Below are 15,326 nucleotides of genomic sequence, written 5' to 3'. Positions count from 1 at the left end.
ATTTCACCTGGAAGAACCAAGGATTCTTGTATCCAGCTCTATGCAGTTCTAGATATAGTAGATACTGGGGCTAAGGGTGAAACATCAAATATTTAATGAAGTTACGAAATTATCTCCTGAACACTTGGATTCATGCCACTTCATATTCCACCTCTCAATAACAGCAGTTTTGTCTGTTATCACATAGTTAATTGTTTTTCCTTTGGAGAAATTTATAACAAGAGATCAAGGAACAAAAAAAGAAGAGCACAAATCTCTAGCTATCGATTCCAACTTACACCTAAAAGAAAAATGAAGATAAAGACTCAGCCACTTTTTCCAAACTTAAATTCTTTTCTTTGTCTAGATGAGAATAGTACATTCAGTTAGAGGTTTGTTTGCTTTTTTTAAAACTATCTCCCACTCTCCATTTATGCAGACAAAGTTATTTAAACATTTAAAATATTCTTAAAAACCTATTATACACATCTGATGACAAAGGAGGAAGCCTACAATGAATAATGATTTACATTAAAGGAAACCATTTGATGTCCAGTGGTCACCTGCTGCCTTGGATGTGAGCCATCTCCCAATGACTAGCTATGTTTCTGCTTGTTCCAGCTTTCTAAATAAAAGGGTCCAGCCATCACTGTGCGTTCTAAGGTAATTGCACCCTCATTCACTCCTGAGGAGCTTCCCCAGTGAGTTTATCCATCAGTCAGGCCTCTGATCTACAGCTCAGAGAACAAGCTGAGGTATCTGGTTTCTGCTGACCTCGTGGAAAAGGCCCTTGCATTTAGAGGCCAGGGCCAGATCTGTACCAGATGAAAAGGACAGTCTAGCTTGAAAGACTGGGTCCTTCCCACCCTGATCTGAGAAAAACCTCAGGATTCGTGAGAGCAGAGGCTGCCAAGGACTGGTTTTACTTAGGCCATTCCACTGCTCTTGCACAATAGAATAACTCTAGAGTAATCTGTGACAAATCACTTACATATGAAGAGGCTGTTGACTGCCCACGAACACCAAACTCTTGCTCTCTGAGTGGCAAACACATTTTTTATTTAGTATGTGGCTCTTACCATAGAACACCAGCATGCAGGCATTGCCACACACATATTATGTCCCTGCACAGAGCTGCCACTTAAAGAATTACAAAGATGCTACCCTAAGTTATGCCTGTGCAAGGTGAGGGATGAGGTAGGGGTCGATCCCAAACCCATCTTTGCATCAAAACCAGTTAGGTCTATGCCAAAGTACAGGTTTCCAGGTGCCCCCCAGACACCCTAAGTCAGTATCTATCTGTGCGGGGGGTGGGGGTGGGTCCAGGAACAGCACTCTTGAAATTCTCCTCTTGAGATCCGTATGCTACTTGCCCTACCCTAATCGTTGAGTTCCTGTTTGAGAACCACTGAACCAGATTACCATTCCCAATATAGTAACTTCCCAGAAAATAATTGGTTTCATTTAGAACTTTGGCTAAGCCGAAGAAATATTCCAAACAAGAAACTGTCTGTGGAAGTTATTCATTTTAACTTGGCTGAAGTTGTTGCTATTGTTTTTAATCACATGATTTAATTCTCATTTGTAATCAGACTAGTAAAAATTAAAAGTTAAATCTGTTTCTATCTTCAGGTTGTTATATATGCTAGTCGACAGACAAATTCAGAACAGAATATGCATGTATGTAACATATCAATGAATATTAGTCAACTAGAACAATTAAAATGTCTAATAATTGGGCTTTGGGGCTGTACATCTAATACATCATATCTCAAAAATAGCTGTGGTTAACCCACTGAACTGGGATAGATTTTCATGAAAAAAATAATGAAAATATGCCTCCTCTTGTAGTATTTATATTGTTTTCTTTTAATGGAAAGAATAGCTCCGAATCTCGCTCTTTTGGATAACACGGTGTTGTCAACACCATTCCAATCCTTCTGTTAAACCCATGAGATGAGCAGAATAAAGGAGGTGAGAGGATTTGTTTCCCTGGATTAATTTGCTGGCAGAGATTTTGTTCAAACTTTGCACTAAGCCAACATCTTTTCCAAGACTCTTCAGAGTTCAGTAAAACTGCTTGTTTGAATAAAAACTTCAACTTTAAAAGAAGCACTTTTTTCTTGCTCGCTTTAAAATATTTTACATACCACCCACTTTCCCAACTCAGGAAGAATCAGGAGTCACCACGCCACCTCATAAGGCATGAACACAATCTCTACAGCTGTTGGAAAGCTCATGAAAGTGTGTAGAACAACACTTGTCAGCGAACTGAGCTAAGAAAAGAAGAGCCACCTTCCATTACAAGCCCAATCCAAACTTAAAGATTCATTTATCCTTTCACACAGCCTCTCTCAAGTGCCTTCTATATACCGGACACTAGGACTGTGGATTTAAAGAGGCTAACACACAGTTTCCACAGCTTAGGAACCCCAAAGGACAATGTAAAGGTATTAAATAATTACAATACTATTGGGTAACTCAAATTCAGAGCAATCAAATTATACAGAAGGACAATTTACGAGTTGGACTTTGCAAGATGCATAGGTGTTTGATGGGTAAGGAGGGGAAGAGCATCTTCCTCACTTCCCAAACAATAAAAGCACAGGCGTTGAAAGAGGAAAAGTCAAGTGTGGACCATGGCCAGTGGTTCAGTGTGGCTGGAATACTAGACTGTAAGAGGTGGCTCACCTGAGGCTGCAGGTGTTAGCGGGGTTGGGGGAGTGAAGGGTAGTAACTCATGCTCAAAATTCAGATGTTATCCTTTAAGGGATGGAGTAGTCTTTGAAGGATAAGAATTTTGACAGCAGGATGGAGGATGGGAATGAGACTGGAGGCGTGGTTTTAACGAAGTCAAGGTGAAAGATGATGGGCACCTGATCCAAAACTGTGATGGAGAGGATGGAGAGAAGTCAGATTTGAGAGCTCTTGGAAGGATGCACTGGAGAGGATTTGCTTGGATTAATATGATGTGGCCACATGGACTTCAAGCTGGGAGGAAAGAGGGAAAATGCCTGACCTGGGGCTGATACTTCAACATCTTGTTTCCTGTCCCCTCCCTTTGCCACACTGTCACTCTGTGTTTTAGACCCGTTTCTGTTCTTATTCTTGTTTCTTTTTACTCTTCATCATATAAGATTTGAAATAGCACCACCACCATCCATACTGGCCTCTGTCACCACAAACTGTCCTACCAATTACAAGAGCTCAGGCCACAAACAGAAGCTGATGGGGCAGCGGGTCCCTGGTGCTCATCATTTTTCAGCCACAAGAATAACATCACATATTGCTTTACAGTGCCATTTTTTTCACACCTGTGTCTCATTCGAGTCTTATAACCACCCTTGTCTGTAGAAAGGACAGAGCTTATTGTTCCCATTTCAGGGAGGAAGAAACAGGTTGGAGAAGCTCATCCCAACAACCCCAAACTGGCCTCCTGCCTCTGTGATGTTAGGCCTGTTTGTCTAACTCGCCAAGTGTCAATTTTCCGAAAGTGGGAACAAGAAAAGTCCCTGCCTCCTGGGATCCTTGCACAGGCCCCAGGAAGTAATGCACATAAAGTGCTTGGCATAGACCTGGCGATGTCTCAATAAACGTTCACTGTTGCTCTTACAGCTCTTCTAGCTCCAAAGTCCCGGCTCATTCTCCCGGACCACAGTGTCCCCACTCCTTATCAGAAGGCTGTCTTTCGTGACTGGTTGGATTTCTGCTTGCTGACAGCAGGAAAACGCCAAAAGGAAACATAACGATTTCCCTGGGCCTGCTATATCATTCAACAGTCACAATTCATGTCCTGAAGTTACTTCAAATACAGAATAGATAGTGTCGATGGGGGGATTCAATTTTTAAGACCTACTCTCATGCCCCAAGAGAGCTTCCTATACCTGCAGGAAGTGAACGTTTGATAGAATGAAAATCAACATGTCTGTGTCTTAAAAGAGGACCAGCTACTGGGCTCAGGCGAGGTTTTTGGCTGGCCCTGCTTGGCAGCTTCAGAAGAAGCTGTGACCAGAGCCATCAGGGTGTTCCTGAGATCCTGGTGAAACTTGGCATCTGCACTGGTGACAAGGCCAAGGGGCTGAGCAGTGTGTTCTTACAGTCACTTAACAGTTGGAAGTCTTTCTCAAGAAAAATATGTTTCCAGTTCCCATGTCATGATCTATTTCTACCTCGTATGACTTTTCTACACATTTCCCCTTTGTGCTAATGATCCGTAATGAACACCATGGAGATGGGGAGAATAGGAAAGGGGACAAGAGTATTGGCATATGATTTATGGACATGATGGGAAAGGATACCTTAAGGCAAACTATTCAAGAAGAAAGGAAGAAGACTTCCATTCTGCCGGGTGGAATAAATGTTTGAGCAGCATTCTGTCCAGCTGGGGAAAGGCCAAGACTAATTTAACCTTTGGTCAAATGGTTGGGAGTTAGCTAGTTTCCTTTTTCCTCTTACATCACTCCCAGAGATTCAGACAAAAATAACATGGTCCCGATTACATGACATTATGGACTCTGAAAATACACCAGGGAGGATAGTGTTGAAACCCCTCGGAGACAAATTAATCCTAGTGAAGCAACAGCTGTTAGGATTGATACAAACAGAAGAAACAACAGCATATTGGTTCCAGGCTTAAGAATTGATTTTCATCCAAGCAATTTCAAAAGGGTTAAAAGCACTAATTTCAGGGTGTTTTTGTTACTGTAAGATGGCGCTTTATGCAACACTCTTCGATCCTCCATGTGCTACAGTCTACTATTTGGCACACTTTGGGATTTGATTTTTAAAATCTTTATTGTTTAAAATTGGAATAAATGCAGGGAGAGAGTTGACCTCTGCTGTGGCAGAGCTTTAGTATCAGGCCATCTACTGGGGAAGCCAAGGTGTGAGAGTCGCTGATGCTGTGGACACTCAGGGCCTGGGCATCTACCCCTCCTCTGTGGGCTGACCACGTCCAGAGAAGACACTTGAGTTTTCCTGAAAGCATAGCCTGGAGCCCCTGGAGGACCATCTGCAGAACTTGTATGCACCACTGACACTCCAAAATCAAAATATTTCCTCTCTCTGGGACAAAGCGGCCCCTCCACACCCACCCCCTTTGCAATTGGGCATTACTTGGAGACCCAATATGAACCCTAGAATAGAAATCTCACAGCTGGAGCTGAACTCAACTGAAAGGAATACACTTTCTGTAATGGTTTTGGGCACAATTTCTGTACTCAGACTGCCTGAATCCAAATTCAGCTGAGCCCATTGCTATTTGCTGCACCTTTAATACCTATTTCCACAGTGGCTGGGAGAGTGAATGATAATGTTTGAGTGATGCTCAGTACTGGCCTGACAAGCAATAAAAGCTGCTGCTGTCATTGTCAGAATCGCAGTCATCTTAGAAGTCTTGGCAGACATTGGTTGGCAGCTGGTCCACTGAAGTAATCTTTCAGATTGGGCTAATTTATAACCCTTTTAATCATAAAAGCAAATACTGACAGGACAGCAGCCACATAATAAGTAAAAAAGGCCACAGTGCCAGGTCCAGCAAGATAGCTGAGGAGATCTGGGTCTTTCTCCTGGGACAGACAAAACGGTCCAGGCTTTGTCAGGGTTGGGAGGGGAATAAACTCCTCAAAAACCAGAAGTCCTAGCACAACAAGGAATATTGAAGCTTGAGAACTGTTGCTTCTATAGTCACCCACTCACATGCTAATCTGTCCATCCATCCATCCATCCATCCATCTGTCCATCCATCGGCCCAGGCAGTCAGTCAGCCATCTATTCATTCCTTCATTCATTCATTCTTCATTCATTGAATAGATCTCCATTTAACCTATGCCTGGCAGGCACTGTGTTCATACAGAAGGGGAACTTAAAGGAACTCATAGCATAGAGGCAGAAACACATTTCAAACATAATCACACAAATATTTAATTTAAAATTGTGTAATTTTTATGATTTATTTTAAAAATAGGATGCTATGATAGGAAATAGTGAGGGGCCTACTTTAGGATGGAGTTTAAGAGGGTGCCTTATTGATGAACAAATAGAAATGAGCCAGGCAGCTAGGGATTTGGACGCACGCCTCCTAGTATCTCAGGTCAACAGCCTCATTTCACCAGCTCTGAGACTCCTTGCGTTTGGCCTTGTAAACTACCACCTCTTCTGCCTCTGCAACAACATCCTTAATATCCAGTCCTACCACAAACAGGCATGAAATTAGTACAATGCCTTCATTCTCTACATGCAGACACTTGGCCCTGGCTGGGGTGGAGGTTGTTGCTTGTCCATAGTCACATAGCACATTGGGTCTGGAACCAGAACTCCTAAGGCTGGGTCAGTGTTCCCCATGTGACTCAGTGCTCACACGCTTACCCCTCTAATGTAGCCTTCTTCCCAAGGAAAGAATGATGGGAGGCAAAGGTCTCTTAGAGAAACGACACCTAGAAAAATTCCTCTCAAGGAAGCCCCACTGTTGGAGACCCCTGATCTACCCTGAGGTCCCTCTAGGTTTCCACCATTAAGAATAATAAAAATAATAAAATGAATAAAATAAAATAAAATTAACTATTATGAGGCAGGTTAAAGCTAACATCTTCAGAACGATAATCTTGGTTTGCTGCCTTTGTATTTAGACTGGCCCGGCTTCCATGTTGCTCTGCCCCACAGGGAGCATATTTCTGATTATTTCTGATTCATCTATAAACCTTTTTGCTAGCACAGCACATAACTGGTGGGACTTCAACCCAGATCTTTTGACTCCAAGCCCAGTGCTTTTCAACTCCAACATGTGAGGTTAGTAACAAATTCTGTTTGGGATGCATGGAGGCTACAGAAATGGAGAATGTTTCACATGGTGATTTCCCATGGGTAGATGGAACAAGGCAGATGGTCACTAATTTATTCAGCAAACATTTGCTGAATGCCAACAAGTCAGGCCTTGCAGATTTCCTGGTGAATAAGACCCATTCAAGTCCCACCCTCATGATGCTAATAATTATCCAGGAAATTCATACAATAAACACATAACTACCCAAATAATGATGAATTACAATGGTTCTGAGTGCTGGTTGGATTTGTACAGGGTTGGCATAATAGAACTTAAATAAGGTCCTATTTTATTCCTACCCATCTCAAAGAACAACACTCCCCACTCCAACTCCCCAGTGTGGAAGCCAAAAACCCAGGAGTCATCCTCAATCCCTCTCAGTCCCTATTACCAGTTCCTTACCAAATCCTCTTGATTTCACTCCCAAGTGTCCTCTGGAATTTTGTACCTCTCTCCATCTTCATTGCCATTGTCTCCACTAGAACCATCATCTCTTGCTTGCACCACAGTAGTACATTGGCCAGGTCCACCCCCACCCACACAGGGCCCTACAGTCCATTCCACATCATGCAGCCAAACGGACCTTCTGAAAGGAAAAACTAATTATGCCACACTTTACCCCTCACCTCTCCCCCTCTATCCTTTGATACTCCCACTTAAAATCTTAATGTCTCTTTGCTCTTAGTATCAAGATAAATTCCAGAGCATATCCTACAAAGTCCTGGATATTCTGCACTTCCCTCTCTTCCATGCTCAGTGAAATAGCCCTCACTCTCTGCCCCAGCCACCCCAGCCCTCTTTCAGGCCCTTTGCTCCCTCCTGATGAACAACCTTTCCACAGGTTTTTCCTCCGCCCATAATGCTCATAAGTCTCCTTCATTGCCTTAACAGCTTTCCCTGACCTCCCTAACTAGGTCCAATTCCCCAATAATGCATTCTCAGAGCATATCATGGTGGGACTCTTCCACCTATCTACTGGATTTTCTGTTCCCACAAGGCTGTGAGCTCCATAAGGGATATGTTTGCTTTGGCTCATCATTGTATCTCTGACATCTGGCCCAGGGCTGGGCATAGAGTAAGTATAGAATGAATGAATGAATGAATGAATATGAATGAACAAACAAACTTCCTGAAGAAGTTGGAGCTGAAAAGTGAAAGACAAATAGAATCCATTTAGAGAAGAGGTCTAGGGAGGAAGGAACATTCCAGCCTGAAGGAAGCATGCTCATGTAAAGGAACTGAAACAGACCCTCCTTCATTCCCAGGGAGAAACTGGGGGCATTAGGAAGAAACCATACGAAGATAGTGGCCTCCACCCTGGATGGGACAGACATGCAGTCTCAGCTAATGCAGGGCTGGGGGCAGGGGGAGGCCAGGGACTATTGGTAATGAGCATAGTTCAAGAAGGAGGCAAATTTACATATAGAGAAAAAGATCAAATTTATTTCACAAGGTCGAGTTGTGTAGAGAGGAAAAGCATGTTTTCTTCATGGACTAGACTATAGCATCTTCCGGAAAAAATGAATTTGCACAGTGGCACATGGTCCTAGATGATCCAGAAAGAAACCAGTGGTGGGCATTCCCCAGGTATAAAGACCAAACCGCAGATGAAGCAATCACTGTCATTCTGCCTTCAAGGCAGGTGTGCCCTCTGCCCTCTGCTCAGGGAGAAGCCTGGGCAGAGGAATGCCCCATTGGCATCTGCCAGGGTCTGAGCCAGCAGCACAATGGACAGAAATAGGGCTCCGGTTTCTGTTGAGGGTGGTGAGTATCCTGAGGAATGGGGACTGGACTTTAGTCTTAGTCAGTTCAAGCTGCTATAGAAAATACCACAGACTGAGTGGCTTAAACAACAGACATCTATTTCTCACGGTCCTGGAAGCTAGAAGTCCAAGATCAAGGCACAGGCAAATTCAGTGCCTGTGAGAGCCCTGTTCCTGGGTTACAGACGGCCACCTTCTCACCATGCCCTTGCATGGTCTTTCCTTGGTGGGCATGGAGAGCAAGCTCTGCTGTCCTTTCCTTTTCTTATAGGGACACTCATTTCATCATGAGAGCTCCACCCTCAGGAACTAATCTAAACTTGATTACCTCCCAGAGGCTCCACCTTCTAATACCATCACACTGGGGAGTAGGGTTTCCACCTATGAATTTGTGGTGGCGGGGAATGAACACAACCATTCAGTCCATAGCAGCTTTGAATGTGGAGAGTTCAAAGAGAGGCCCAAAGTGAGTACAAGGTTGCTTGGGGAGACAGTGAGTATGGAGGAGTAGGGACACCATCTATTCAGAGAGCTATGCAAAGCTTTCCAACCTGACCTTCATTTCAACCCAAGGGACCTATTAGCCTGGTAAGTCAGAACTCCCATTTCTCCCACTAAATACAATTTGGGGATGTTCTCTTAAACCTTCAGGAAAACAACTACTTCTGACTAATTTGGAGTTAGCGTGTGGTCTGTCAGTGGGAACCGACATGGTGGTGTCAGAAGTGAGGAGGTGTGGGAGCTGACTGCCTGATAAGGCCGCCTTGTGCACATCCTGCAATTCCTCGCTGGGCAAAGACTACACACCAGTGGAAGACCCTGCAAGCTGGGAGACTATTCAGCCCCTTCCTTTGATATTTCCTTTCCCTCAGCAGGTGCCAAAGAAAGGAGAGACCTGATGTATAGGTTAGAATGCTAACAACACCAGGCAGAAAGGAATTTTGTATGTTCACAGACTGGAAAGAAGTCCATGTGCTCCACGCTGAGGAGGGTAAGAGAGGCTAAGAGACCCACCCTGGCAGATGTTACAGCCTGTGGTCAATCTTTTGAACTTGATTCGATGTCAATGAGAAGCATCAGCAAGCTGTCAGAGGTGAATGCCATGAGAGCTGGATGTTTAGATCGCCCTGGCTATGGGTGATGGGGGAAGAGAGGGAGCAAGAGACGATGCAGGGGGGCCATTGGGAAGCCACTTCTGTACCACAGGTGAGAGGGGGTGGAGGTCTGACGGGGTGGTTCCAGAGAAGATGGAGGGAGGAGGGATTTCCAGACACATAATAATGAAGCACAGTGGAGGGGGAAGAGGTGGAGGAGGCTAGGCAACTTACACCAGGGTTCCTGACTGCCACAAACTAGATTGTGGGCAGTGTCACTGCCTGGGCTGGGGGACACTGGGTGAAGATCCCACACTCTTTGGAAGAACCCATTTATGCGGCTTTTTCCTGGTGGCCACCATTCCTGTTGACCCAGTGACTTCCCTTTTCTGCACAGCTTTGTGTGAAAGTGGGGGCCTGTGAGGTTTTTCGTTTACTTTTTTGCTTTTGAAAGGACTGGTTCTCATTTCCTCCTCCGCACGCCCTCTGAAGTGGTGTGTTTGGGAATGTTGCATAACGGCCCTTCCCCATCTCTCTCATATTTATCTTTGCCTGTGCACCTCCCTCCCCAACAGGATGGGTGACCACCTCGGTTTCAACAAAATGAATTTGCCAAGTGCCTGCCTCAGAGGTCAGGGCTGGGCTTAGTTCTCTGGAATCACTCAAAAGCCAACAAGGCTTTGGGATAAAAGCATCCTCCTTCCTTAAAAGTTTAGATGTCTGTGGCTCCCTTCCCTGTGGCCTCAGGTACATTTCTGAGATGGCCCCTTCTGGTGAGTGTAATGAAGAAAATGATAAAGAATAATAAAGAGAAAATAATTAAGAACAGTACATAAAACTTGGCAAAAGAATGCCAACTAAGTGCCAGCTACCTTTGTTACACATTTTTTGACTTAGAGCCAAAGCACTTTATCTTTTGGCTATTTCAGTTTTTCCACATGCAGGTCCTGCTTTCTCGCCTAGGCCTCCCAGTCCATGTTAGCAGCTTAATCTGCTCCCTTCCTTCATCTCTCTTCTGGCGGCTTCTCTTTCTTGCCCTCGGTTTGCGTGTTTCGGTTCTCCCTTGCTCCCTTGCTGACTTCTGGCTGCTCACAGATTTGTCCCCCTCTCCTCCACCCCGCTGTCCCCCCCTCTCTCTTTCTCTCTCTTTCTCTCCTTGTCACCATTTGTTCTCTATCACCCTCCTTTCTGGCCGGCTGATGTTGGAAACATTTCAGGAATTTTTAATTGAAAATACCATGAGAACTGTTATCACCTCCGTTTCACCAGGGAGAGAACCCATGGCTTGGGGAGGATGACGGGTGACTCCTAGGGCAGGCGGGGTTTAATATCTCACCTAGGTTAACTGGGGCAGCTCGGCTCTGCTAGCCTAGGCCCCACGTGGAATGTGAGAAATGAAATATCATCTGACAGGGAAGAGGGTGTGTTGAGTAACTGAAAATTCCTATAAAGTCTGAGGAGGTAAGAGAGAAGTACAGGATGAGGAATTAGTTAAAAGAAACGAAACAACCAGGAATTCTACTGGCCCCCTCTCTCTCTCTCCACCTGTCCCCCACAAAAATGCCTGTGAGGGAAAGCAGGTACCACCTGGAAGTCAGAGAAGGCTCAGGAGCCTCCTTCCTCCCCGCCTGTAGTGCTTGGTGTCCTCCCTCTGTTCTCACAGCTGTCCTGGCCCGGACTCTGCGGCCTGGGTCAGATGAGCTCAGCCTCCTTTGATCCCCTCCCCTGTGAGGTCACCAGCTACCCACCCACCCACCCACCCCAGGCCTTCTCCCAGGTCTCAGGTCAGCCTTCGCATCTGCCAGGGCCTCAGAAACTAGGAGGCTGAGGAAGAAGGCAACAGTGGGTTGTGGAGCTGTGGAGGGGCGTGGGCTGGCTGTTTTTGCACAATGTCATGCCACAACCAAAAGATCCTATTTTCAACTAGGTCTTGTGAACTACAGAAGGAAGGCAAGGAGAGACGGTCATGCTGCGGCTCCTGACCCCTCTCCTGCACCCTCAGCTGGAGTCGGGGGCTGAGGCACAAGGATCGTGGAGCACCAGAACTGAAAGGACCCAGAGTGCGCATCTCCTTCACTGGTCCCCAACCTGCACCCCGGATTATGAGCAAGCCCTCTCCCAGTCTTCAACCAGCTTCACTTTTATCTGTTTCCTATAATTAGGTGTGCGCAAGATTTTGAGAAAAGAATTCCACTGCTGAAAAAAAAGAAGTCAAATTTTGATATCCAGTGATTTAGTCCAAGCTTCTCCTGTTTATAAGCCCCAGAGAAGTTATGTGATGAGCCCAAATAATACGGCAGTAACTGCATAGCCAGCCCAACCTTGGGTCTCCTGCCTGCAGCTGATTTCCCCGTGACCCTGAAGGATGAGGAACAGGCCCACAGCACAGGCAAGGCTAATGAGAGTGGATGTGTTCGTCTCCATCCTCCCAGGGGGACCCTCCCCACTGCAGTTACTCCAGAGGGGGCTGAGGCCCAGAGGTCCCCACTAATTTCCCAAAGGCATAAACATATGCCTTTTCGGGTCTAGAGCAGAGAAGTCTGTAGGGCTTTTGAGATAAAGCATAACCAATATCTCCCTCTGAGTTGTGGGTATTGGTAAAGCTACTTATGCTGCCTCACAGATTATACATAGTTACATGCTGAGCTCCCTTTCCACAGAGCCTAGAACCCTGGAAATCATAAGTAAAAAGGGAAGGAAGGAAGGAAGGAAGGAAGGAAGGAAGAAAGAAAGAAAGAAAGGAAGAAAGGAAGGAAGAAAGAAAGAAGGAAAGAAAGGAAGAAAGGAAGAAGGAAAGAAGGAAAGAAGGAAAGAAAGAAAGAAAAAGAAAGAAAGAAAGAAGAAAGAAAGAAAGAAAGAAAGAAAGAAAGAAAGAAAGAAAGAAAGAAAGAAAGAAAGAAAGAAAGAAAGAAAGAAAGAAAGAAAGAAAGGAAGGGAGAGACAGAAAAGTGAAGAAAAAGGGAAGGGAAGGGAAGGGAAGGGAAGGGAAGGGAAGGGAAGGGAAGGGAAGGGAAGGGAAGGGAAGGGAAGGGAAGGGAAGGGAAGGGAAGGGAAGGATATATTCACCAAATAAGACATATGACCCTCTTATTTCTGAAGAATAATCTGGAATATAGGGAGGTAAAGAAAACAGAGGCTTTAAGCCAGCTCCCACCATATGTCAAAGCTCAATACTGAGATTTCTATGGGGCATTTTAGTCTGTTAGTTTTCTAAAAGGAGACAAAAGCAAAGAAAATGAAAACCCAGGAAGAAGACATGAAGCTACAAGCATGCCGTGGAAGGGGATGTCAGGAAAAGCCTAACATGTGGGCAGGGAGATGGCAGGTCCCAGGGTGTCTGTGAAGACCCTGCCATCATGTGACTGGAAAGGGTGATGACTCTTCCCGGGCCCGGGGCTGGCTGGACCAGGGCATCCCTCACCTCCTGCCTCCCAGAGGCCCTCACTCGGCCCAAGCCAAGCCACTCTGCCAGCACAGGGTGTTTTCTTTTTCCTGAAATAAAATATCATCACCTGACCTTAGCTAAGTAACTGTGAACTTGTAAAAGTCTGCTTGTGGCTCCCCAGAGACTCAGTCAAATGGTTTTTCAGATGAATTTGTTCATTCAAGCACTTTGCAATATTTCTCTAATTGTTTCTCACAGCCCCGTCTGAGGCATCGTCATTCCAGCTCCCTCACTCGACCCCGCTGCAGGTGAGTAAACTGAGGGTCAGGAAGGCAGCGACACAGGAGGCAGAATGCGCGGCCAATTGGCCCTCCCAGCCCTCAGACACCTGTGGGCATTTCCCAGCTCTAGAACTCTTGCAGAACTTGCAGACTGTGGGTTTCTAGCAGTCCCAGGCCATTAGACCAAGTGTCTGTTTGGTTTGGCTGGGACACAGCATCCTGCTGGTAACCATAAGTAATTTTACAGCATGTCAGGGGCGTCAGTCTTAGAAAATCAAATCAGGAGGTAAAAACTAATGAGAACTGGGGTTCTAAGGAATCTTCAAAGATATTGGAAACTTACAAGAAAAGTATTTGGGGAGATATATTTGGGATTGAATTTTCATTCTTCTGACTAATGAAATGCATTGTTCAGAATCCTTTTCTGTGCCCGATGGGGTTTGGTCCTGCACAAATATACAGGGATGTATTAATTATTAATTAGTCAATAATATTTATTATAATAACATGTTGTTGTGTATTATAATATATTATATCATAGCACATGTTTGATGCATTATTATTTAATATATAATATGATAATATGTTATCTTACTATATCATATAATATTATATATTACTACATATTATATAACTATATATAATGATAAATATAATGTGTCAATAAGTATGTCTTTATCAGGCATTAATAATATATTATTTATGCAAATAATATATAAATATGTTAATAAATATTATGATAATGTAATACAATAGAATAATATATAATAAATAGTGAGCAAATATCTACTACGTGCAAAGCACTGTTCCTAGTGTTACGTGCATGTAATGGGAACACACAGCTGAATGAGCCCAGCCTGGGTGGGATGCAGTTGAGAGTCAGACATGTCTAAGGCAGGAGGAGAGCATGAACCCACCAGGACCCACCCTTAATGGCTGAGCTGGAACCCCCTCGTGGGGGCTGTTCTAGGTCCTGAGCCAGCATTGTGGTCAATGGCATTAAAGACTTTCCAGGGGAGAAATCATGAAAAGTCTTCCGGAATTAGGGAACTGGGCAGACGGACGCCTCCATCCTTCACCTCCACCATTTCTACTCTGTATTAGAGTATGACTCTTTTTCTCTTGGGCACAGATGGTCTTAAATATATTGCCTTGCATGGAGTGGTAGGGGGAGCACAGGGACGGAGAGGGAAAGCCACTGCTACTAAGGGCCCAGTGGGTTGCAAAGCGGGCTCTCCTGGTTCTGAGGGGTGGGCCTGTCCCAGGCCAAGGGGGGAGGTAATTGGATGTGGGTGAGGAAAGAGTCAGGAATTTCTCAGGCCTAGGCCGGGAGGAGGGAACTTGGGGAGGACAATTCAAGGGGTGGGGAGGAGACAGACTCACAGTGAAATGGAAGGATGCTGCCCTAGAGACCCATGAGGTCTGAGTTCATCCTGTTTCTGCCTCTAACCTGCTGTGAGATGAGGGGAAAGTCACTCTGAGGGAAAAGTCACTTCTGCTCAGCCTTGGTCAAATGTAAAACCCCATTCCTCTCACTAGGACTGAGGTTCCTTCCCGCCCTCAATTCTGAGATTCTGTCTGGACCCTGGCAAGAAAGGACAGCCATGCCTGGACTTGAGAGAGAGTAACAACACAGCACAGTTCTGGCCCAGGACCATATTTTGGGTTAAAAAAAAAAATGTCCTGGAAGCAGGAGAAATGGGGTCTGACTCCCATTGGCCACTTACTCAGGGTGAACTTAGGCAAATCATTTCCCCTCTTTGGGCCTCTGTTTCCTCACTGAAAAACAGAACACTGATCTTCCAAATTTTTGTGGCTATTTTAAACAATATGTTTTAAGCAAGAGAAATCTTTTACCAATACCTCAATGTGACAGGAAAAACAAACAAACCCCAGAACTTTCACGGTTGAAGCAGTAGGGAAGCCTCCTGAGTCTATTCCCGTGACTTTGGAGAGTCATTTAATTTTCCTCGGGACTCTATTTCCTCATCTGTGGCATGGGAA

This window comes from Desmodus rotundus, chromosome 7 (assembly GCF_022682495.2).
Source record: "Desmodus rotundus isolate HL8 chromosome 7, HLdesRot8A.1, whole genome shotgun sequence".
Classification (NCBI taxonomy): domain Eukaryota; kingdom Metazoa; phylum Chordata; class Mammalia; order Chiroptera; family Phyllostomidae; genus Desmodus; species Desmodus rotundus.
Note: the sequence above shows the minus strand (reverse complement) of the source record.